Here is a 23,291-nt window from a genome sequence, read left to right as displayed (position 1 = left end):
TCTTATAGCGTTGTGTTTGGAAAAGATACTTGATATGATTTCAATTTTCTTAAATTTACCAAGGGTTGATTTGTGACCCAAGATATGATCTATTCTGGAGAATGTTCCAAGAGCACTTGAGAAGAAAGTGTATTCTGTTTTTGGATGGAATTTCCTATAAATATCAATTAAGTCCATTTTGTTTAATGTGTCATAAAAGTATGGAACGCTTCACAAGTTTGTGTGTCATCCTCACATAGGGGCCATGCTAATCTCTTCTGTATTGGTCCAGTTTTAGTACATGTGCTGCTGAAGCAAGCACTCCATATCTTCTTTATCCATTCTTCCACTGGTGGACATTTAGGCTGCTTCCCTATGTTGGCTGTTGTGAATAATGATGCAGTGAACATGCAAGACCAGTTCTTTATAGTTTATGAATTCTTTTTCCATGTCGAGCTTGTTTCCACCAGCCTCCTCCTAGGGTAGATAATTTAACTTGCTGGAACACCACTAGATCATAAATTCCTTATGAACACGGATCTATGAACCGTCCATCTGCCTAGAGACTAACACAGTGCATAAAGCATAATGATAGATAGCATTTATAAAATGCTGACTGTATGTCAGGCACTCATTTACACTCTACATGCATTAATTTATTTAATCTTCAGAATTTAATGAAATAAGTATTACTATTATCTTTACTTTACAGTTGAGTTAACCTGAAGTTAATCTGAAATACAAATATGATTTGGCCAAACCCATACAGCAAGTATGTAAGGTAACAAAAATCTGAACCTAGGCAGCTCTTGAGTTCTACCTTATAGTATCAACTAGTGGAGTTAAGAATTCAGTGCATGTGTGTAGAATTAAATAAACTCCTCTGGAACCTAATAGAATTTCTTAAAAAAATGTAGATAATGCAGATGGGATGAAAACAAAAGTGAAAGAGAAAAGTGTAAAATAAGGAAGTTGGAGAGTAACATCAAAGAAAGAATAGGGGATAAAAAAACAGTGAAGAAGGAAATTAGCCCAAGTGCAGGATTTCATGGTGCAAATAGGAGAAAATAATTAAAAGAGCCTGCTTGAGGTGAGCGGGGAAGGAATATTGGAAGAAGAGAATATTGAACAGAAAAAGCCTGTGAAAACATTATTGGTGGGCTGGGAAAAGTATCACACATTGAAAATTTTAAATAAAAAAGCTTTATTTTTAAATAGATACGCACTTGTGGTTAGATTATTTCTTCCTGTGTTACATTTGCCCTAATCTCTCAGCCTCCCAATCATGGTCCCATGTGAATCAAACAAGACATGTGTTCAGGTGAGATGCTAGGAGAATTATTTCACTGGACTATAGCTGTTGATGCATTTTACTATCCACTGAGTCTTTATATTGTACAAAATCAGAAAAGGAAATGTCCGCTAAGGATCCTTTTTGGTGCAGAAATACACTGTCAATCCTCTCCTTGAATACCTTTCCCAGACTCTATCTCATTACCAGTTTTCCCTTCCCAGTAAATAATCTACCCTAATTATTTCTAACCAGTTTTTGTAGAGATTAGTTGGCCTGACAGATGGTGGGAAAGCCCTGGTTATCCTTATTGTTGTGTGTTGTCTTAGCTTCCTGAACATACCCAGTTCACAACTCATATTCATTCAACACATTTTTGCCCTCTTACATGCTCGTATCACCCACTGACACTAACACCCTTCCAAGGGAGGGGAGAGTGCTATTCTAAATTGACTAAAGTAGATTTGGAAGTGTCCCACCCCACCCCCAACTTCTTTTTCTCCTCTGTTTCTTTCTTTTAGATAATTTGAGACTTTGTGACGCCTTTTTCCCCTTCTCTGGTTTTAGAAGTTATATATTCTGTTTCATTTCACCTAATGGTTGTCCATTATTTTTAACTTATAAACTTGATTTAACAGAGTTCAGTGTGGATCAGTATCTCAGCCCTTTTCCAGAACAGTACAAAGATTTGGAACTCTTTAACTCCTATCGTGCCCTCCTGACATTCATTATTTTTTTCCAGGCTTTGATATCCACCTTATGTTTATACTTTCCAAATTTATGCATTGTTATTTTTGTTTTAAAAGTCATACCTGTTAAGTTTTACCTGCATATGATTAGCAAATGCTTTTCCCATTATTTCCTTCTAAATTCAGTCCTTCCTATTGTATCAATTTTCATCTGCTTGAGATACATCCTTTAGTAGTTCTTCCACCAAGCAAATCCCATTAGAGACCTCTCTCAGTCTGTTTCTGAACATGTTTTTAATCTTTGTTTAATACCAAATGATATAAGACATAGTTATTTGCTAGTTTTCCCCCAATTTATAATTATATTTTTTGTGAAAATCTCCAGATGAGAATTAAGAACCATTAAAACAGAGTGATATTCTGAAAAGAAGCCCTGAATTTCAAATGTTGGAAGAAAGCCATTATTTCAAGGTTAAAACCTAATATAAATGATCTTAAAATTAGAAAAAAGAATAGTGTTTAACTCAATAGCCTTTCAGAATAAGGCATTTAATTAGAAATCATGGCATTATCATGGAGGTCAAACAGTAGAGTACTGAAAGTTAATATTGAAAATTATATTTAAAGCAGGGTAGAGAGATGACACTGAACATTCTCATTACGTCTAGTACCAAATGGTGTTGAAAAAAGTAGATTGAAGTTTGAATACAAGTCCATAGTTTGTAATAGCAACAAGTACAGTGTCCATATGGTGGTTTGCAGCTGAAGCACACAAATTTAAATGGGACTATTTGAAAAATCATTCACACATATGCTTTACTTTTTAAATTTTTATTTTATGTTGGGATAGAGTTGATTTGCAATGTTGTGGTAATTTCAGGTGTACAGCAAAATGATTCAGTTTTACATATACATATATGTGTTCTTACATATAGATACATTTATCTATTCTTTTTCATATTCTTTTCCCAGCTAGCTTATTACAGAATATTGAGTAGAATTCCCTGCACTATACAGTCGGTCCTTGTTGTTTACCTATTTTATTTTGAGTGGCATGTGGATGTTAATCCCAAACTCCTAATTTAGCCCTCTCCCCACACCTTTCCCCTTTGGTAACCATAAGTTTGTTTTCTGTATCTGTGAGTCTGTTTCTGTTTTGTAAATATGTTCATTTGTATCTTTTTAAGATTTCACATATAAGTGATATCATATAATATTTGTCTTTCTCTGTTTGACTTCACTTAGTATGATAATCTCTAGGTCCATCCATGTTGCTGCAAATAGCATTATTTCATTATTTTTTATGGTTGAGTAATATTCCATTGCATATAAACACCACATCTTTTCTATGCATTCATCTCTCAATGGACATTGAGGTTGTTTCAATGTCTTCACTATTGTAATTAGTGCTGCAATGAACATTGGGGTACATGTATCTTTTTGAATTATGGTTTTCTCTGGATATGTGCCTAGGAGTGGGATTGCTGTGTCATATGGTAGTTCTATTATTAGTTTTTTAAGCAACTTCCATACTGTTCTCCATAGTGGTTGCACCAATTTACATTCCCACCAACAGTGCAGGAGGGTTCCCTTTTCTCCACACTCTCTCCAGCATTTACTGTTTGTAGACATTTTGATGATGGCCGTTCTGACCAGTGTGAGGTGATACTTCATTGTAATTTTGATTTGCATTTTTCTAGTAATTAGTGATGTTGAGCATATTTTTATGTGCCTTTTGGTCATCTGTATATCTTCTTTGGAAAAGTGTCTACTTATATCTTCTGCCCATTTTTGATTGGGTTGTTTGTTTTTGTGATATTGAGTTGCATGACTTGCTTGTGTATTTTGGAGATTAATCCCTTGTCAATCACATCATTTGCAAATACTTTCTCCCATCCTGTAGGTTGTCTTTTTGTTTTGTTTATGGTTTCCTTTGCTGTGCAAAAGCTTTTAAGTTTAATTAGGTCCCATTTGTTTATTTTTGTTTTTATTTTCATTACTCCAGGAGGTGGATCCAAAAAGATGTTGCTATGATTTATGTCAAACAGTGTTCTCCCTATGTTTTCCTCTAAGAATTTTATAGTATCTGGTCTTAACATTTAGGCCTTTAATCCATTTTGAGTTTATTTCTGAGTATGGTGTTAGAGAATGTTCTATGCCATTCTTTTACATGTAGCTGTCCAGTTTTCCCAGCACCATTATTGAAGTGACTGTCTTTTCTCCATTGTATATTCTTGCCCCCTTTGTCATAGATGAATTGACCATAGGTGCATGTGTTTATTTCTGGACTTTCCTGTTCCATTGGTCTATAAGTCTGTCTTTGTGCCAGTACCATACTCTTGTGATTACTGTAGCTTTATAGTGTAGTCTGAAGTCAGGGAGCCTGATTCCTCCAGCTCCGTTTTGCTTTCTCCAGATTGCTTTGCTATTTGGGGTCTTTTGTGTTTCCATACAAATTCTGATTTTTGTTCTAGATCTGGAAAAAGTACCATTGGTAATTTGATAGGATTTGCATTGAATCTGTAGATTGCTTCGCGTAGTATAGCAATCTACAGATTGCTTCGTGTAGTATAGTCATATTGACAATATTGATTCTTCCAATCCAAGAACATAGTATATTTTTCCACCTCTTTGTGTCATCTTTGATTTTTTTCATCAGCGTCTTACAGTTTTTGGACTACAGGTCTTTTGCTTCCTTAGGTATGTTTATTCCTAGGTATTTAATGCTTTTTGATATGATGGTAAATGGGATTGTTTCCTTAATTTCTCCTTATGATCTTTTGTTGATAGTGTATAGAAATGCAACAGATTACTGTGTATAAATTTTGTATCCTGCAACTTTACAAATTCATTGATGTTCCAACATCAATTCATTCATAGTAGTTTTCTGGTAGCATCTTTAGAATTTTATGTATAGTATCATGTCATCTGCAAACAGTGAAATTTTACTTGCACTTTTCCAATTGGATTTCTTTTACTTCTCTGATTGCCATCTTTAGAACTTTCAAAACTATGTTGAATAAAAGTGGTGAGAGTGGACATCCTTGACTTTTTCCTGATCTTAGAGGAAATGCTTTCAGCTTTTCACTGTACAGTATGATGTTGGCTGTGGTTTTGTCATATATGGCCTTTATTATGTTGAGGTAGGTTCCCTCTATGCCCACTTTCTGAAGATTTTTTATCATAAATTGGTGTTGACTTTTGTCAAAAGTTTTTCTGCATCTACTGAGATGATCATATAGTTTATATTCTTCAATTTGTTAATGTGTTGTATCACACTGATTTGCAGATATTGAAAAGTCCTTGCATCCATGGGATAAATCCCTCTTGATCATGGTGTATGATCCTTTTAATGTATTGTTAGATTTGGTTTGCTAATATTTTGTTGAGAATTTTTGTGTCTATGTTCATCAGTGATGCTGACCTGTAATTTTCTTTTTTTGTGATATCTTTGTGTGGTTTTGGTATCAGGGTGATGGTGGCCTCATCAAATGAGTATGAGAGTGTTCCTTCCTCTGCAGTTTTCTGGAATAGCTTCAGAAGGATATATGTTAACTCTTCTCTAAATCTTTGAATGAATTCACCTGTGAAGCCAACTGCTCCTGGCCTTTTGTTTCTTGGAAGTTTTAAATCACAGTTTCAATTTAAGTATTTGTCATTGGTCTGTTTATATTTTCTATTTCTTTCTGGTTCAGTCTTGGGACATTGTACTTTTCTAAGAATTTGTCCACTTCTTCCAGGTTGTCCATTTTATTGGCATATGGTTCCTTGTAGTAGTCTCTTATGATCCTTTGTATTTCTGTGGTGTCAATTGTAACTTCTTTTTCATTTCCTATTTTATTGATTTGAGCCCACTCCCTTTCTTTCTTGATGAGTCTGGCTAAAGTTTTATCAATTTTGTTTCTTCTCAAAGAACCAGCTTTTAGTTTCATTGATCTTTTCTATTGTTTTCTTTGTTTATTTCTGTTTCATTTATTTCTGCTCTGATCTTTATGATTTCTTTCCTTCTACTAACTTTGTGTTTTGTTAGTTCTTCTTTCTCTAATTGCTTTAGGTGTAAGTTTAAGTTGTTTATTTGAGATTTTTCTTGTTTCCTGAGGTAAGATAGTATTGCTATAAACTTCCCTCTTAGAACTGCTTTTGCTGCATCCCATAGGTTTTGGATTGTCATGCTTTTGTTTTCATTTGTCTCTAGGTATTTTTTAATTTCACCTTTGATTTCTTCAGTGATCCATTGGTTGTTTAGTAGCATATTGTTTAGCCTCCACGTGTTTGTGTGTTTTACAGTTTTTTTCTCGTAGTTGACTTCTAATATCATAGTATTGTGGTCGGAAAAGATGGTTGATATGATTTCAATTTTCTTAATTTTCTGAGGCTTGCTTTGTGTCTCAGCATGTGATCCCACCTGGAGAATTTTCCATGTGCACTTGAAAAGTATGTGTATTCTGCTGCTTTTGGACGGAATGCTCTATAAATATCAATTAAGTCTATTTGTTCTCATGTGTCATTTAAGGCCTGTGTTTCCTTATTAATTTTCTGTCTCGATGACCTGTCCATGGATTACAGGGGTATTACAGGGACATTACCGTCCCCCACTATAATGTGTTACTGTTGATTTTTCCTTTTATGGCTGTTAGCATTTTTCTTACATATTGAGGTGCTCCTATATTGGGTAATATATATTTATAATTTTGTATCTTCTTTTTTGGATTGATCACTTGATCATTATGTCGTGTCCTTCTTTGTCTCTTGTAACAGTCTTTATTTTAGAGTCTCTTTTTTCTGATATGAGTACTGCTACTTGAGCTTTCCTTTGATTTCCATTTGCATGGAATACCTTTTTCCATCCCCTCACTTTCAGTCTGTATTTGTCTCTAAATATGGAGTGGATCTCTTGTAGGCAATATATATATGGGTCTTGTTTTTGTATCCGTTCAGCCAGTCTGTGTCTTTTGGATGGAGCATTTAATCCATTTACATTTAAGGTAATTATCAGTATGTATGTTCTTATTGCCATTTTGTTAATTGTTTTGAATTTGTGTTTATAGGTATTTTTTCTCCCCTTCCTTTGTTGTTCTTTTGTCTTGAAATTTGATGAATATCTTTAGTGTTGTGTTTGGATTCCTTTTGTTATATATATATATATATATATGATTGTTTTAAGTTGCTGGTCTCTTAATTTCAAGTGCCTTTCCAATATCCTGCATTTGTACACTCCTCTTCTCACAATTTCTGGTTTTGATATCATATTTGTGTGTGGATGATTTGCTACCTTTACTGTATGTTTGCCTTTACTGGTGAGCTTTCCCATTTGTAACTTTCTTGTTTCTATCCATGGGCTTTTCTTTTCCACCTAGAGACATTCCTTTAGCATTTGTTGTAAAGCTAGTTTGGTGGTGCTGAATTCTCTTGGCATATTCTCCATCGAATCTGAATGAGAGCCTTTCTGGGTAGAGTATTCTTGGTTGTAGGTATTTCCCTTTCATCACATTAAAAATACTGTGCCACTCCCTTCTGGCCTACAGAGTTTCTGCTGAAAATTCAGCTGATAACCTTATGGGGATTCCCTTGTATGTTATTTGTTGCTTTTCCTTTGTTGTCTTTAATAATTTTTCTCTGTCCTTAATTTTTCTCAATTTGATTACTATGTGTCTCCATGTGTTCCTCTTTGTGTTTATCCTGCCTGGGACTCTCTACACTTTCTGGACTTGGGTGACTGTTTCCTTTCCCATGTTAGGGAAGTTTTCAACTATTATCTCTTCAAATATTTTCTCAGAAGCTTTCTCTCTCTCTTCTCCTTCTGGGACTCCTATAATGTGACTGTGGGTGCATTTAATGTTGTTTCAGAGGTCTTTTAAAATGTCTTCATTTCTTTTCATTCTTTTTTTCTATTCTTTTCTGCAGCAGTGATTTCCATCCTTCTTTCTTCTGCCTCATTTGTTCTGTTATTCCTTCTAGTGTATTTTTCATTTCACTTACGGTATTGTTCAATTCTGTTTGTTCTTTACAGATTCTGTTTGTTAAACATTTCTTGTATCTTCTCAGTCTGTGCCTCCATTCTTTTTCTGAGATCTTGGATCATCTTTACTATCATTACTCTGAACTATTTTTCAAGTAGATTTCCTCTCTCCACTTCACTTTGTTGTTCTTCTGGGATTTTATCTTGTTCCTTTGTTGGGAACATATTCCTCTGCCATCTCATTTTGTCTAACTTTCTTTTTGTGGTCTGTGTTCTGCAGGCTGCAAGATTGTAGTTTCTCTTGCTTCTGGTGTCTGACGCCCCCCCCTCCGGTGGGTGAGGCTCATCTAGAGGCTTGTGCAGGCTTCCTGGTGGGAGGGACTGGTGCCTGCCCTCTTGTGGGTGGAGCTGGGTCCTGTTCCTCTGCTGGGCATGGCCATGTTAAGGAGTATGTTTAGAGGCAGCTGTGGACTCAGGAAGACTTTAGGCAGCCTGTCTACTGATAGGAGGGGATGTTCCCATTGTGTTGGTTATTTGGCCTGAGGCATCCCAGCACTGGAGCTTATAAGCTGTTGGGTGGGGCCAGGTCTTGGGGTCAAAATGGCAGCCTCCAGGAGGGCTCATACCAACGAGTGCTCCCCAGTACCTCCACCACCAGTGTCCTTGTCCCCACAGTGAGCCACAGCCCCCCCACTGCACCTCCCCAGGAGACCCTCCAAGACCAGCAGGTAGGTCTGGCCCAGGTTCCTATGAAGTCACTGCTTTTTCCCTGGGTCTTGATGCACAAGACTTTTTGTCCTCCCTCCAAGAGTGGAGTTTCTGTTTCCCCCAGTCCTGTGGAATTCCTACAATCAAGTCCTGCTGGCCTTCTAAGCCAAATGCTCTGGGGCTCCTTCTGATGCCAGCCCCCAAGGCTGGGATGCCTGATGTGGGACTTAGAACTCTCACTCCTGTTGGAGATCCTCATAATTATTTTCCAGTTTGTGGGTTGCCCAACTAGTGGGTATGGGATTTGATTATATCACATATGCACTCCTCCTACCATCTTGTATGGCTTCTTCTTTGTCTTTGGCTGTAGGGTATCTTTTTATGGTAGGTTCCAGTCTTTTTTGTCAATAGTTCTTTGGCAGTTAGTTATGATTTTTGTGTTTCATAAGAGGAGGTGAGCTCAAGTCCTTCTACTCTGTAATCTTGTCTTCAACCCACACATCTGCTTTAAATAAACATTCAAACTACAGAACATTCACTCCCTTCTCCCTTTGTTGTCACCATTTATGTTCTCTACTCTTTTCTACATATTCAACTCCTACTTTCCATTGAGGGTTCAAGTCCCACTTTCTCTTGAAAGCTTTTCCTCATCAACATAAAGTTCTGTATCTTTTAGAGCACTGATTATTTATTCTGGTCACCAAACACTGCATTGTGGACAGATAGCTTTCTGAGTCTTACTTTGCCAATTGAATTTTGAGAACACACTTGAGATTAGAGGCCATTCCCTTTGCTTCTCTGTAATTATCATGGGTCTTCCTGTGTCACGTCACACGTGTGATTCTTATTGCATTTTTTAAAGTACAGTAGTAAACACTGGCCACTTTGGAAAAAGGAGGACAGAAGGATACAAGTTGATCAGAAGGACATTTTCTGCCCTCATGAACCTAGCAAAGTGGGTTCTCCACTTGAGGGGCCATATATACATACATACCTAATATAAGTGGAGAATAATTAATTTTAAGACCATACATGAGCAATTGGACAGTAAGGAAATACAAGCTACTTATAAAAAGAATTTGAAGAGTAACATTCCCATAGAATGCATTCAGTCAGAGGTTGATCACATAGGTTGTTTTTTTTTTTTAAAGATTTTTTAAAATTAATTTATTTTATTTATTTATTTTTGGCTGTGTTGGGTCTTCATTGCTGCACGTGGGCTTTCTCTAGTTGTGGCGAGCAGGGGCTACTCTTTGTTGAGATGCACAAGCTTCTTACTGTGGTGGCTTCTCTCATTGCAGAACATGGGCTCTAAGCGTGCGGGTTTCAGTAGTTGCAGCATGCAGACTCAGTAGTTGGAGCACACAGGCTTAGTTGCTCCATGGTATGTGGGACCTTCCAGGACCAGGTCTCGAACCCATGACCCCTGCATTGGCAGGCAGATTCTTAGCCACTGCACCACCAGGGAAACTCGATTACATAGGTTTTAGCATGTATGTTTTCTAAAGGTAAACTGGACCTTTCGCATACAAGCAATCCCTGTTGATAGTGTTATTTTTGGTTTTCTGGAAAGATCATCTTTTTCCACAGTGTATTCTGAGGGGTATAAATTTAAATACATTGAGAATTGTATTTAAGATGATCCTCAAAGTACTCCCTTGAGAAAGGAAGGACCATCAAACAGATGTTAAAATAGGAAGGAGCTTTGTAAATTCCAAATAAGTAGCAGAACTGTTTATGCTAAGTAAGTGACCTTTTTTGCCCATTATAGACTTATCTTCTGGTTTCTTCCAGAAATAGCCTAACAGATATAAGTACTATTCAGCAAAAATAACAACTACATTTTATGTGGAAAGGATTTGATGCATTACATCAGGCCTCTTTAAGTAAAGTATTTTCAGATTTTTACCTGGTGCCATTGATTTCAATAAGGTCCATAAAAAAGTCCTCTATAGGCTAGTTTAATGCCAACAAAAGTGTATTTATCTGTTTAAAAAAATGTTCTCTTCACTCAACAGAATAAGTGTTCTGTCATAGCAAGGAGAAAGGCTATACATGAGTTAATTTCTACATATAAATTTTGTAAGTACAGATAACATAGCATTTATACTTTCTATGTCATTATTTTAAAAAATTCTTGTCCTGGCACAAAAAATTCCAGGAAATTAAAGCATGTTTATTACTAGGAATTTGCAGTGTCCTGTGTCTAAACAATACCAAAGGACCCATTTCAAATCTGACTTGGAAAATTCAGCAACTCCTGATTTTTGACTTAAGATTTTCAAAAATCTGCCTGGGGATAAAAAAGGTCCATAATAACCAGGAAAAGAGACTACAGGGACAATTAAGAGAAGAAGAAAAAAAAAAAAAAAAAAAAAAGAAGAAAAAGTGCCAAGTGTTGAATTTGGTAAAGTCATAACAGGTTAGTCTGTGGCAATAAACAATGTAAAACAGAAATTGTTCCCTCTCCAAGAGATTCCCTGTGTAATTGAAATGAAATACAAGGAAATGTAACAAGGCATAACTTTGATTTAGTCTTCACTGAAGAAGGAAGAAAATTGCAGGGACCAAAATTAAATAATAACTGTGATATCTCTTTCCTAGTATATTCTCTAATGAAAAGAAATAATTTCAGAAATATGCCCTTAGTTAGCATGGCTATACATATGTGTGTATATATACAGATTTAAATGTTTATGTATGTATCCGTGTGTGTGCGTGTGTGTCTGTGTACAAGTGTGTATGTGTGCATATACAAATATATGAATATAGTTGTAAATGAGATGCAAACTACTGTGGCTATAAAAAATTAAACATAAGAAATGTCATCATGAGTAAAAAATTGTATTTTTCCCCTTCCCATATTCTATAAGTACCACTAGTATCATAAAATAATTTCTGGGGAAAAACAATTATAATTCATGATTAGGTTTATATACCTAAAATCCTGCCCCCCAATTAGGAATATATATCTGACATCTATTTTTCTCTATGAATGTATCAATTACAAATGTGAATATGTAGTGGCCTGCCCACACAAAATACTACCAATGCTTTTTGCTACAGAATATACATCCTACTATATTGAAAAGTAATTGCCTATTTTATTTAATATTAAATTTTCTGTCTACTTCTCTAGGTCAATAAATTTAGAATTCCACAAACAAATCTATTTTCTTTTAAAAATTCCCTTCATGATTGTATTACTTTTGGTTATTCTCTACCTAATACCCTTTTCCATCTTCAAAATGAAGAATTCTTCAGTCTTTGATTATTTTTGATTATTTGGTTCCTCTTTGAAGTGTCTTTACTTCCTTTAATAGCCAGACTATATTTAGAACCCAGAACTTCGGGTAACAGCCTATTTTATTTATATGTACACCTAAAGGAGAATATTTATCTTTCTACTTTGAATAATGTCCAGCTCTTCGTGGCATTTTATGGTTGTATATTAAACATATTACCTACTATGAATAGATAATATCTTCTTTAGGGCCAGTGATTTTATTGAGTAAAGAACAGATTTCAATTCGTCACTGTTAATTTCCTTCTTTAAAAAAAATATTTTTTCTAGTAAAAACTATTTTTTTTCTCTTTACCCCACAAATGCAGTAGTGTTTCTTTTTTGTAAGGTCTTTTTGGGGCCTGAAATGTGAAATTAAAATAGATGACCAATGTTGTCCCTCATAACTCCTGCATTCTGTGTGTGTCATGTGTGGACTCATGTAAAAGTTCATAAACGTCTAAAGTCCTTTCCCCTTGTCTCTATACAGACTTGTTTTTCGGTCAACTATGTTACTCTTTGCCCAATAGGTTATATTCAGTAGTTTTATCCTTTACTACAGACCTTGCCAATTCGTAAAATGATAAAGTGAACCTATATTTCCTGTGCTTACTTGGCTAGTTTAGATGAAATAGTTTATACTATGGTAAATTAAAACAAACAAGCAAATAAATAAATATCAGTGGCTTGAAACATCAGCTTCTCAAATTGTAATATTCTCCATATTAGGTACAGTATGCTAGCTGCTGTAGGAAAGGGCTCCTTAATTTACTGTGGCTCAAACACAATAGATACCTTCCTCTTCCTGTTGAGAGGTCATGAGGTGAAGGAGATAAAGAGGTTGGCAGGGTGACCTTCTTCCAACCTGTCATGCAGGAACCCAGTGGGAGGATATGTTTCCATTGGCAACATATCTGCAGAAGCCGCTTTGGGATCAGGTCCACTCCATACAAGAGAAAGTAGAAAATAACAGGGAAGAACAAGGATGGGAGGTTTTAATGATCCAGTCCTAGAAATGGTGCCTACCACTTCTAGGTACATTTTATTGGTGAAAACTGTATCATACCTAAATAAAAACAAACACACAGATACAATCATAAATATAACAACATAACATAAAATATAATGTAATATAATACAATACAGTACAATATAATACAATGTAATATATAATAACAACATAGTGACCATACCTAATGACAGGGGAGAAGCCAGGAATGTATGGTGTAATGTGTTTCTGTTACTGAACCAAACTCGGGTCCACTTGTCCGAGTGCATTAAAGCCAATCTGCTGACACTGGGTCGTGGTGAAGGAACGTGCAGTGTTTATTACAGGTGCCAAGCAAGGAGTCTAGGCATCTAGTGCTCAAAAAGGCCTGAACTCCCTGATGGCTTTCAGGAAGGGGTTTGAAAGCCCCCAGTGGCTTTCAGGAAGTGGAGTTGTGGGATGTGTGATCAGCTCGTGGACATTCTTCTGATTGGCTGATGGGGAGGTAATTGGGAGTCAACATCATCAACCTTCTGGTTCCAACCTGTCTGGAGTCTACGTGTTTGTGGGCAGCATTGCAGTTAACTTCTCCCACCTGGTGGGGTTTCAGCATCCGCAAAACAGCTCAAGGACATGGCTCAGAATATTATCTATAGCCCTTGAGTAGAAACTAAAGGTCCTTGACATTGTTTAATGGCTAAACAATTATTATTTTGTCTTGCTTGACTGTTTTCCTTTCTTAATCTTCTCACTTCTTTGGTTAAACTTATTCTTTGACTAAAGTTTTTCTATACACTGAAGGCTGGCAGAGGACATGGTGGGGGGGGGCAGGTCTGTCCTGGGGTGGCCCCATAGGGTCCTGCTCAGTTACATTCCCAGGAAGGTGGAAAAAAAAAAGCTTTTTGTAGAATAGCTGGCAGTCTCTGTACCATCTATTTTACTCAGCAACATTGTCCCAGCATCAGGAAAGGTGTAGTTGGAAGACACTAGCTACAGGCAGTTTATGGGTAACTATTTCAGGGTCCTCCATGTGCCTGAATATATGCAGCTGCTAACTTCCAGAGCTGTTTGGGGCTCAGGCATAGCTGTGAAATGGTCCTGACCTGGTGCCATCATGGTGTCATCACAGTTTACTGATAAACTTATTCGATGGTAGTCAAGTGTTCACAGCATAAATGTGCCAAAGTGAGAGTGAGAGTTAAAACTATCCTTAATGACCCCCTACCTCCACATTCCCATCAACAATTTACTTGATTTTTCCATAAGTTCTTTTCTTGGAGAAAGAAGGCTGGCCCAGTGTCAGGCTCTTTGGTGGTTAAAGTGAATTATCAGATATGATGAATTCTTTATTTACTGGGAGTTGCTATTTTTTTTCTTCCTTGAACTCCAAATTAATGAGATTTATAACATTAAGTTTATAAAATGCTAAGTTAATGAATTATAATGAGGAATAAGAATATTCCATTGTAAAGCTGCCATTAAGACTGAAAGGGAGAACCCTATGATGAAATTCATGTCATAATTCAAGTGACTAAGGAAAGCAGAGGTTATAAGAGGAAAAATGTTCATGGGAGAAAACTTGCTTTATGCCCATCAGAAGACTCTAGAGGAAAATATTATTTTACTTTGAAATTAGCTCATGGCTCTATTCATAACAAGCAGATCTTGATTTGTGAGTTTACTCTAAGCCCAAGAATTTCTATTTGAAAACTGATCAGTACTGAAAAATTGTCTCGACATGAGATAACTGCCACTCGTGTCTATGTGTGGTTATGAAAGCAGGTGCCTTACCAAGTTCTGCCTCTCAGAACATGGTGACCCTCCTATTTTTGGAGCTTTTCAACCCTATTTTCATGTTTCTTCACCTCAGCCTGTCCCAACACCAGATACCTGGTTTCACGGGGCAGCCGGGCTTCCTCAAGGGAGTGTTTTACCAGCCCCCTCTACTCACCCACGCACCTCCTGCTGTCACTACTTCTCTGCCTGGTAGCAGTGCGCCCCCTGCTGTCACCACTTCTCTGCCTGGTAGCAGTGCCCCAATGACTTGTTGCTGCAGGCAGTCAAATGCCAAAAATGGCAGAGTGATCTACTGATATTAGGACTGCTTCTTCTGTGCCCTGTTAGTGTGAAAAGTAACTTCTGACACAGGAATTTCCGGCATTCTGCTTTCAGTGTGAGATTTTATTGTGGGTGTATCTTCCCTGTCCCTTGATTATGACATATATCTATTGGATAAGGTTGCCTTTATGTGAAGAATTGTGTTGATTTGTACATTACTAATATAATGAAATTACTTATATCCGTGAACTGTATGTAGAAATGTGTGGGAATAAGAGTTAATAGCTACCATTGTTTACTTTTACGTGCCATTCAATTATTGAAGTATGTTACCTAAGTTAATCCTCCCAAAAATGGTTTCTGGATTTTTATACTTGTTTTACAAATGAGAAGATAATTTTTCAAATTTGTGCAAGTTGCACAAGCTCACCCGGTAACTCCTAAGTAGGAGACAAGCTTAGATCACAGGTCTGTCCAGGGCCAATGCCCATTATGTTAACAACAACTAGTCTATCTTTTTTATTTTATTGAAGTACAGTTGATTTATAATGTTTTAATTTCTGCTGTACAGCAAAGTGATTCAGATATATATGTGTATATATATATTATATATATATATATATATATTTCCCTTTTCATATTCTCTTCCATTATGGTTTATCACAGGGTATGGAAAATAGTTCCCTGTGCTATACAATAGGACCTTGTTGTTTATCCATTCTATATACACTAGTCTGCATCTACGAATCCCAAACTCTCAATCCTTCCCTCCCCTTCCACCTCCCCCTTGGCAACCACAGTCTGTTCTCTAGTCTGTGAGTCTGTTTTTGTTTTGTAGATATGTTCATTTATGTAGTATTTTAGATTCCACATATAAGCGATGTCATTTGATACTTGTCTTTCTCTGTCTGACTTACTTAGTTTGATAATCTCTAGGTCCATCCACATTGCTGCAAATGACATTATTTCATTCTTTTTTATGGCTGAGTAATATTCCATTGTATATATGTACCACATCTTCTTTATCCATTCATCTGTTGATGGACATTTAGGTTGCTTCCATGTCTTGGCTATTGTAAATAGTGTCACAATGAACACTGGAGTACATGTATCTTTTTGAATTAGAGTTTTCTCCAGATACATGCCCAGGAGTGAGATTGCTGGGTCATATGGTAGTTCTATTTTTAGTTTTCTAAGGATCCTCTGTACTGTTCTCCATAGTGGCTGCACCAATTTACAGTCCTACCAGCAGTGCAAGAGGGTTCCCTTTTCTCCACACCCTCTCCAGCGTTTATTGTTTGTAGACGTTTTACTGTTGGCTATTCTGACTTGTGTGAGGTGGTACCTCCTTGTAGTTTTGATTTGCATTTCTCTAATAATTAGCGAAGTTGAGCATATTTTCATGTGCCTCTCGACCACCTGTATGCCTTCTTTGGAGAAATGTTTCTTTAGGCCTTTGCCCATATTTTGATTGGGTTGTTTGTTTGTTATTGAGTTGTATGAGCTGTTTCTATATTTTGGAAAGTAAGCCCTTGTTGGTCTCATAATTTGCAAATATTTTCTCTCAGTCAGTAGGTTGTCTTTTTGTGTCATTTTCAACTAGTCTATCTTGACTTCAGATACATATTTTCACGTTGACTCTCCATATGAAGTGAGCAAACTAGAAACATTTTATATTTTGAAGGAAATTTAGAGATCCCTTTATCTAAAGCAGTTATTTTATGGAGACCCAGAGAAATGAAATGTCCCTATTTCAGAGTACATTAACTGGTCAGCAGCACAGCACAGACAAGAACTGGAGTGAATATTCTTGCCACTATGACATGTAGCCTCGATGACTCACTGAACTCTTTCAAACCTGGTCCTTTCAGCATCTTAGTGGAAAGACTCTAAGCTTAATAACAACATACTAATTGGTAATATTATATCATTAAGTTTACGCTCTGAATGCAAGAGCCTCATAAATAAGGTTAAATAAGACAATTCATGAAAATAGTAACCAGACTCAGACTTTCAAGAACAGCATAGAGGAAAAACAAACAAATATGCACTCTTCCTTGATCACATCCCAGATTAGAGCATGTTCGTACCCCCACACAGAGAGACCCACTGAGAAAGACACTCTCAACAGAGGCCCCTGCACTCGAGAAGAGACATCCACACTGAGAAACAGCATTGCTGCTCATCTAGTCTTTGTTGTCATGAGCTGGGGAACTAACCACCTTATTCCAACTGAAGAGTGATCACCGTGGACTTTAAGAGGATGATGCATGCCACCATTAGCATGGCACGTGCTCTGAGCATTATTTTTTTCCATCCACAGTGATTGACTTGTGTGGTTCTGTCCTTCTGACCAAGGGCATGCATTTTCAAGACAGCTGGCCAGGGTTTGGGATGCATTCTGCAGCTGTGACAGGGCCAAGGTACATGCCCACATGGGGGAGACCTCATGCTCTCAACTTAATTAGCTTCAAGCCTCACACACTAAGCCAAATGGACATAGAGCACTCCCAGGAAGCCCTGCGCATCTATGCACGTCACTCATACTCAACTATAGACAAGACAGATGCCCTTTGCATAAGCAAACCACTGTTATATGTCCTATAAAGAGTTTTTGAGACCACTCCGGGTTAACGCCTGAAGAGAAAATGTAGGGACAGATCAATCCAACCAAATCTTCTTCATGGAAAATGATCGGATTAAAAACTTTCAATAAATGAAATACTTGCCAAAAGAAAGATCAAAGCGTAATGTTAGAGAATTCCTTTTCCCACCAATATTTTGTTAAAGTGATTGTTCAGCTGAGGGTCACTGATTCTAAACTCGTCAATACTAATCTCCGAGTCTCCAGCCTCCTTGAAGCTAAGACACATTCCTTCCTGAACCTGTCTGTGAGACTTTGAGACAGCATATGTGATTGAGTTAGAATTCAGCCTTTGACTAGCTACATGTAGGCAAATCCCAACTGCTCTGTGCTTTGATTTCATCAGCTTAAAATGGAAGACTCAGGCTTGCTCATAACTCAGATACCCCAATTTCTCAATGTCCCAAACTTTACAACCTACGTTTTCCTTTACTGTGCTATCAGTAGACAAAGCTCCTCCCAGACTATTCACCCAAAGAATAAACCTGTGTCTGTACTTCGACCTTCAAGGCTCTACATGAACTACCCGCTCCCTGATTACCTCTCTGTCTTGGTTTCCTACTTCTCTCCTCCTTGTTCTCTGCATCTCTATGGCCTCCTTGCTTTCCCTCCTGCACACCAGGCACCCTCCAGAACCGCCTTCGCACTGATTGGAACACTCTCCCTCTAGATGCCCGTGAGACTTGCCCTCTCGTTTCTGCTAGAAGTTTCTCCTTCATCACCTTCTCGGGGGGCATTCTCTGCCACCCTTTGGAGGAAATATTAATCCTTTCCCCCACACTGACTCCCCATCTCCCTTCTCCCACTTTCTTTATTCTCCTTAACATTTATTGCCCAAACACTGTATTCTTTTTCCTAACTATCATGATTATTACATGTTCCTGCCCCCCATGCAAGCTCTGTTGGGGAGGGATTTGTATCTGTTTCATTTACTGCTACATCTAATTCAATGCCTGGCATAGAGCAAGTAGTCATTAAATGTTTGTTGAATGAATGAATGAAGCTAATGTCTTGTTAACAGTCCTGTCTAGGGGCACTTGTCCATATATTTCTGTTACCTTAAGTGGTTTGGCTAGCTGGTTATATTTCATATTTGAAAGGGCCCAACCCAACCAAAGCAAATGCATTTTATTTTTGTTTATTAAAGTTGGTCTTTGGGAGTAAGGAAAGAGTAATTGTATTTCTTTTCAAGCTCATCTTATTCTTATTTGTCAAAAAGACATGCATTATTCCACACTTGATACTCCAAAATGGATTTATCTGGTGGAGGTATTGCTTCTTGTAGCTTCCACAGCTACCACCAGAGAGAAACCTTGGAAAGATAGTGTTTAAATTCAGGTCCCAATTGTGACTCTCCTGAATGCAAATTGAGTGTGAATTTATTATAAACCATCAGTGGGATAAATGTTCTCCTATTATGTAAATCTGTATCTTTAATCTGAAGTGTGGAAAGTGAATCGCTTTCCAGAATACCTAGTCTGTGATTCTGTAATTAGGTGAGCAGGTGATTAATTACAGGTGCAGTTAGTGACTTACCCCTCATCACAAACAGCTAATTCTGTGTATCCCAAGTCACTCAGAGGGGCAGTTGTGTTGGCTACACAGTTTTTAAACCTACAAGTGTGTTAAGTGCCTGAATTCATAAGCAGAACTGGGTATGTGTTTTTGTCTTACAAATATCGAAGTTGACCCTTCACAACTGAGACACATTTAAGGTATTTTCAGTGACACATTTATATTGATTTTATATAGTATTCTCTACAATAGTATCTGCTTGAATATCTAGACAGCTGGTGGAGCAGGTAGATAAATTGGTTTTATGTCTATATTTTAATACTATACTGTGATACTATATGAAAAGTCTAAGTAGATTATAAAGGGGGTCATTTATATCTCTCTGGCTAAACTGAGGGTCCTGGAGCTGCACTGAGGCACTTAATTTATGATCTCACTTATTTTCTAATATATACTTAAGCCATAATTTTAAGGAAAAGATGATAAAACAAATTCAGGTGCTGAGCTTGGCATCATAACCAACAATATATAGCCCTAGAAGTGAATTCTGGGTGAAGTATACTCCCAGATATTGAAAAAAACCATCGCTGAAATGTAGGAAAAACCCAAGAAAACAGCACAAAGTTGGATTTTCAATTATAAACTCTGTGAAAAAGTAGAAAATGTTTACAGAAGCCAGAAAGTGTAGCATGGAGACAGAGAGAAGAACATTATAAAGTTGTCCTTCAAGACTCACCCTTCTCCCTGCTTCTAAACATATAGCCTTGTGGTCCAGGGAAATGTACGGGGTATTTTGTCAAGGTTGATAACCCTAAAGACTTAAAGACACACAAACAGATGGAGTAATATGGGGAAAGGGAGGTTGGGAGAATTTTTTTTTAAAGGCCAAGAAGGATTATAGAAAAATAGGACGAAAAGTAAATGGAGGGAACAATGAAAGAGAGAGAAGTTTGAGCTTTGCATCCAAATGTGACTGTGTTTCACAGAAAGGGAAAGTTCTTTTCAGTGATGTAAAACACCATAGCCTTATCCTAAAGAAGAATTAGTAAAGTTTAAGAAAATAGGGACATTTCAAGTGGAATCCATCAGACAAAGATCATTTGAATTATCTCGGACTGCCACCCCCAGAAAAGTGCAACCTTAGAATTCAGTAGGAATAACTTAAACCACCTTAGAGACGTCGTGAAAGCCAACCTATTTGTGTATTCATTGCCTCCCTAAGAGGTCAATGCTGGGGTTTAACAGCAGCTCCTACTTTTCATGTGATGGTGAGAGACCTGCACTTATAATCAACAGTTGCAGTAGGAGATGTGATTCGACCCCTGGTCTTTGGTTTTTGAATCCATCTTCCATTTTTCTACCAGAATATTTTCTCTTTCTTTTGGTTCCCCACTTGCTCCTTAGATAAAGTGCAGGTTCCTCAGCATGGTTTAGGAGGCTCCAGGGTCCAGCCTGTCTCCATCACGCTCTGTCCTCATCCTGCACCTGCCCTATTGTCCCAGCAGTCAGCTGGCTATTGTTTCCCAACACACCACACTGACACACCTTGTTTCCTGCTGCTCTGTTTGCCGAGTCTCTCCATGCGTTTCGTCTGGGCCTGGCAAATTCAGGTCACAACTTCAGCCCCTCCCTCTGTTTGCTCAGAGCACCTTGTAGCAACCACTGATTTAGCACACAGCGTGTGATAACGAGCTTCTGTGTTATGGGCAGTCTCCACCCTAGAGGGCAGGGCTAAAGGTCAAAGACCTGAGCTTTAAGTCGATTTCCCCAGTGGCCAGCACAGCGCCTGGCTCACATTAGATGCCCACTGTCTGTTGAGCTGGGCTGAACAGTGTATGTGAGTCGGCCACAGTCTTCATCCGTCCATCCATCCACTCCTTGAGACAACAGGTATTGGATTTCATCGCACTTATAAGGCCCTTGCTCCTTGCTGAGATAGCGTATTCTCATAAGTAAAGAATGACCAGCTTAAAGGTTTGAAAATTGTAGTAGCTTTGACAGTTGCAAAGTGACCAACTGAAGAGAGAACACTGAAAATGCATTTTGCCTGCATCTGGTTGTTTAAGTAGCACTGAAACTCTTGATAGTCTTTACAAGTGTTCTGAAATCTAAGAGCTGATTTTTTTAGTTGCACTTGAGAGCTAATTCTCATGTAACTAATAACTTAATGTGACAAATTGCCCTCCTGTGGAAGGATGTGTCCAGTATATATAAGAAGGGAGAAAGGAATCAACTGAATATTTCACACCTTGGCAATGTTGCCCTTCTAGACACATCTCCCAAAATCCTGCCTCTATTAACTTTCGGACAAGATAAACATCTGCATTTCGGTGTCGGCCACCAAGCAGGTGGTGTGGGCTCCTTCCATCTGCCAAAATAGAAATAACAGTTCACTATGTTTTGTTTGACTTAAAGAAATCAAGTTTTCAACTTCCAAGAAAATATGAAATTTGACATTAGGCCATCATGGAGCTCAATGTATAATACCTTTTGCCCTTTGTCAAGGTACATTATAAATTCTCTATTATTACAAAATTTAAGCTGATAGTATTTTTAAAGGATTATTAGATGTGGGAATAAATTGAATCATCACAACATAGGGAGTTAAGAGCAGCCAGCTCCCACCATCCATCCCGATCAGTCTACTGCTGTCACCTCACATGGGAGCTGTTTCTAAAGCAGAGGCTAAGTACGAATAATCTCTATCAGTTAAAAAATTTTTCATAGGACCATCTGTTTCTAAAAACTGCAACAATTTCAACTGCGTCTGAGAGGAGGAAGCCATAGTTAAGTAAAATGGAGAAAGCTTTGTTTCTGCATTTGGAAGCTGCAAATGAGAGAAATCACATGACAGTAATTATTTGAATGCTGATATTTGGCCAAAACCTGAAAGAAAATTAGTCCTTTTCACTGATTTGGCAATATGACACTGTCTATATAGGTCCTCATGTTTCTTATATATATATTTAATGAAAGTCAAAACATATAACTGTAATTGGGAGACATTAGTATTGTTTTATATATGCTGATTGATTTAATTTTAAAATATTTAATTGAGACTTACTGTCAATTAAACCCCAAAATATTGTACTTGTCTTTCACAGAAATGGTAAGCTCCTTTTCAACAAGTTATTATTATTCGAGGTGTTGGTTAAAAAAATGGGTATTGTCTGTACCCTCAAATTAATGAACAAGACGATTTCAGAAAATGGAAAGCTTCTGTGAAGGAAAGAAAGCAGGATAGTGTGATAAAGAACAGTTGGGTTAGCAGAGAGGCTGGGGGAAGGGGGCGGGGTGTGAGACAGCAGCTCAGGACAAGCCACTGTGGGGAGGGATGTATTAGGTGAGAAAACAGAGTTTTCTCTGGTATCAGATCATACAGAGTCTTTAGGACATTGTAAGGAGTTTGGTTATTTTCTAAAAGCAATGAGGAGCCTCCCTCGTGGCGCAGTGGTTAAGAATCCTCCTGCCAATGCAAGGGACACGGGTTCGAGCCCTGGTCCCGGAAGATCCCACATGCAGCAGAGCAACTAAGCCCATGCGCCACAACTACGGAGCCTGCGTTCTAGAGCCTGCGAGCCACAACTGCTGAGGCCCTCGTGCCTGGACCCCGTGCTCTGCAATGAGAGAAGCCACCAGAATGAGAAGCCCATGCACTGCAACAAAGAGTGGCCCCCGCTCTCCACAACTAGAGAAAGCCTGTGCGCAGCAACGAAGACCCAATGCAGCCAAAAATAAATATATAAAATAAATAAATAAATTTATATTAAAAAATAAAAGCAATGAGAAGTCATATGGGGCCTTTTAGCTAAAGGTACAACATAATTGGTTTAAATTTTTTTCTGTTAAGGATCTTCTGTGTGTGTATGTGTGTGCATTCTTTTTATTATTATTGAGGTATAGTTGATGTACAAGTTTCAGATGTACAACATAGTGATTCACAATTTTAAAGGTTATACTCCATTTATAGTTATTATAAAATATTGGCTATATATCCCCGTGCTGTACAATATATCCTTGTAGCTTATTTACATTAGACATAATAATTTGTATCTCTTAATCCCATGCCCCTATCTTGCCCCTCTTCCTTTCCCTCTCCCCACTGGTAACCACTAGTTTTTTCTCCATATCTATGAATCTATTATTTTTTGTTATATTCATTAGTTTGTTTTATTTT

General features: G+C 37.6%; 1 protein-coding gene and 1 non-coding gene across 2 annotated transcripts in view; one reads left to right on the top strand and one right to left on the bottom strand.

Moving 5' to 3' along the window:
- ADGRB3 (adhesion G protein-coupled receptor B3) overlaps window positions 1-23,291 on the top strand; it is a 778,422-nt gene that overhangs the window by 524,179 nt on the left and 230,952 nt on the right. The window lies entirely within an intron of this gene.
- On the bottom strand, window positions 195-301 carry LOC112404315 (U6 spliceosomal RNA). Its single transcript, XR_003004067.1, has one exon. It is a non-coding gene; the product is annotated as a U6 spliceosomal RNA (small nuclear RNA).

The sequence above is a fragment of the Neophocaena asiaeorientalis genome, unplaced genomic scaffold (genome assembly GCF_003031525.2).
Source record: "Neophocaena asiaeorientalis asiaeorientalis breed wild unplaced genomic scaffold, Neophocaena_asiaeorientalis_V1.1 scaffold544, whole genome shotgun sequence".
Taxonomy (NCBI): Eukaryota; Metazoa; Chordata; class Mammalia; order Artiodactyla; family Phocoenidae; genus Neophocaena; species Neophocaena asiaeorientalis.
Note: the sequence above shows the minus strand (reverse complement) of the source record. Positions and strands in the feature narration are given on the sequence as shown.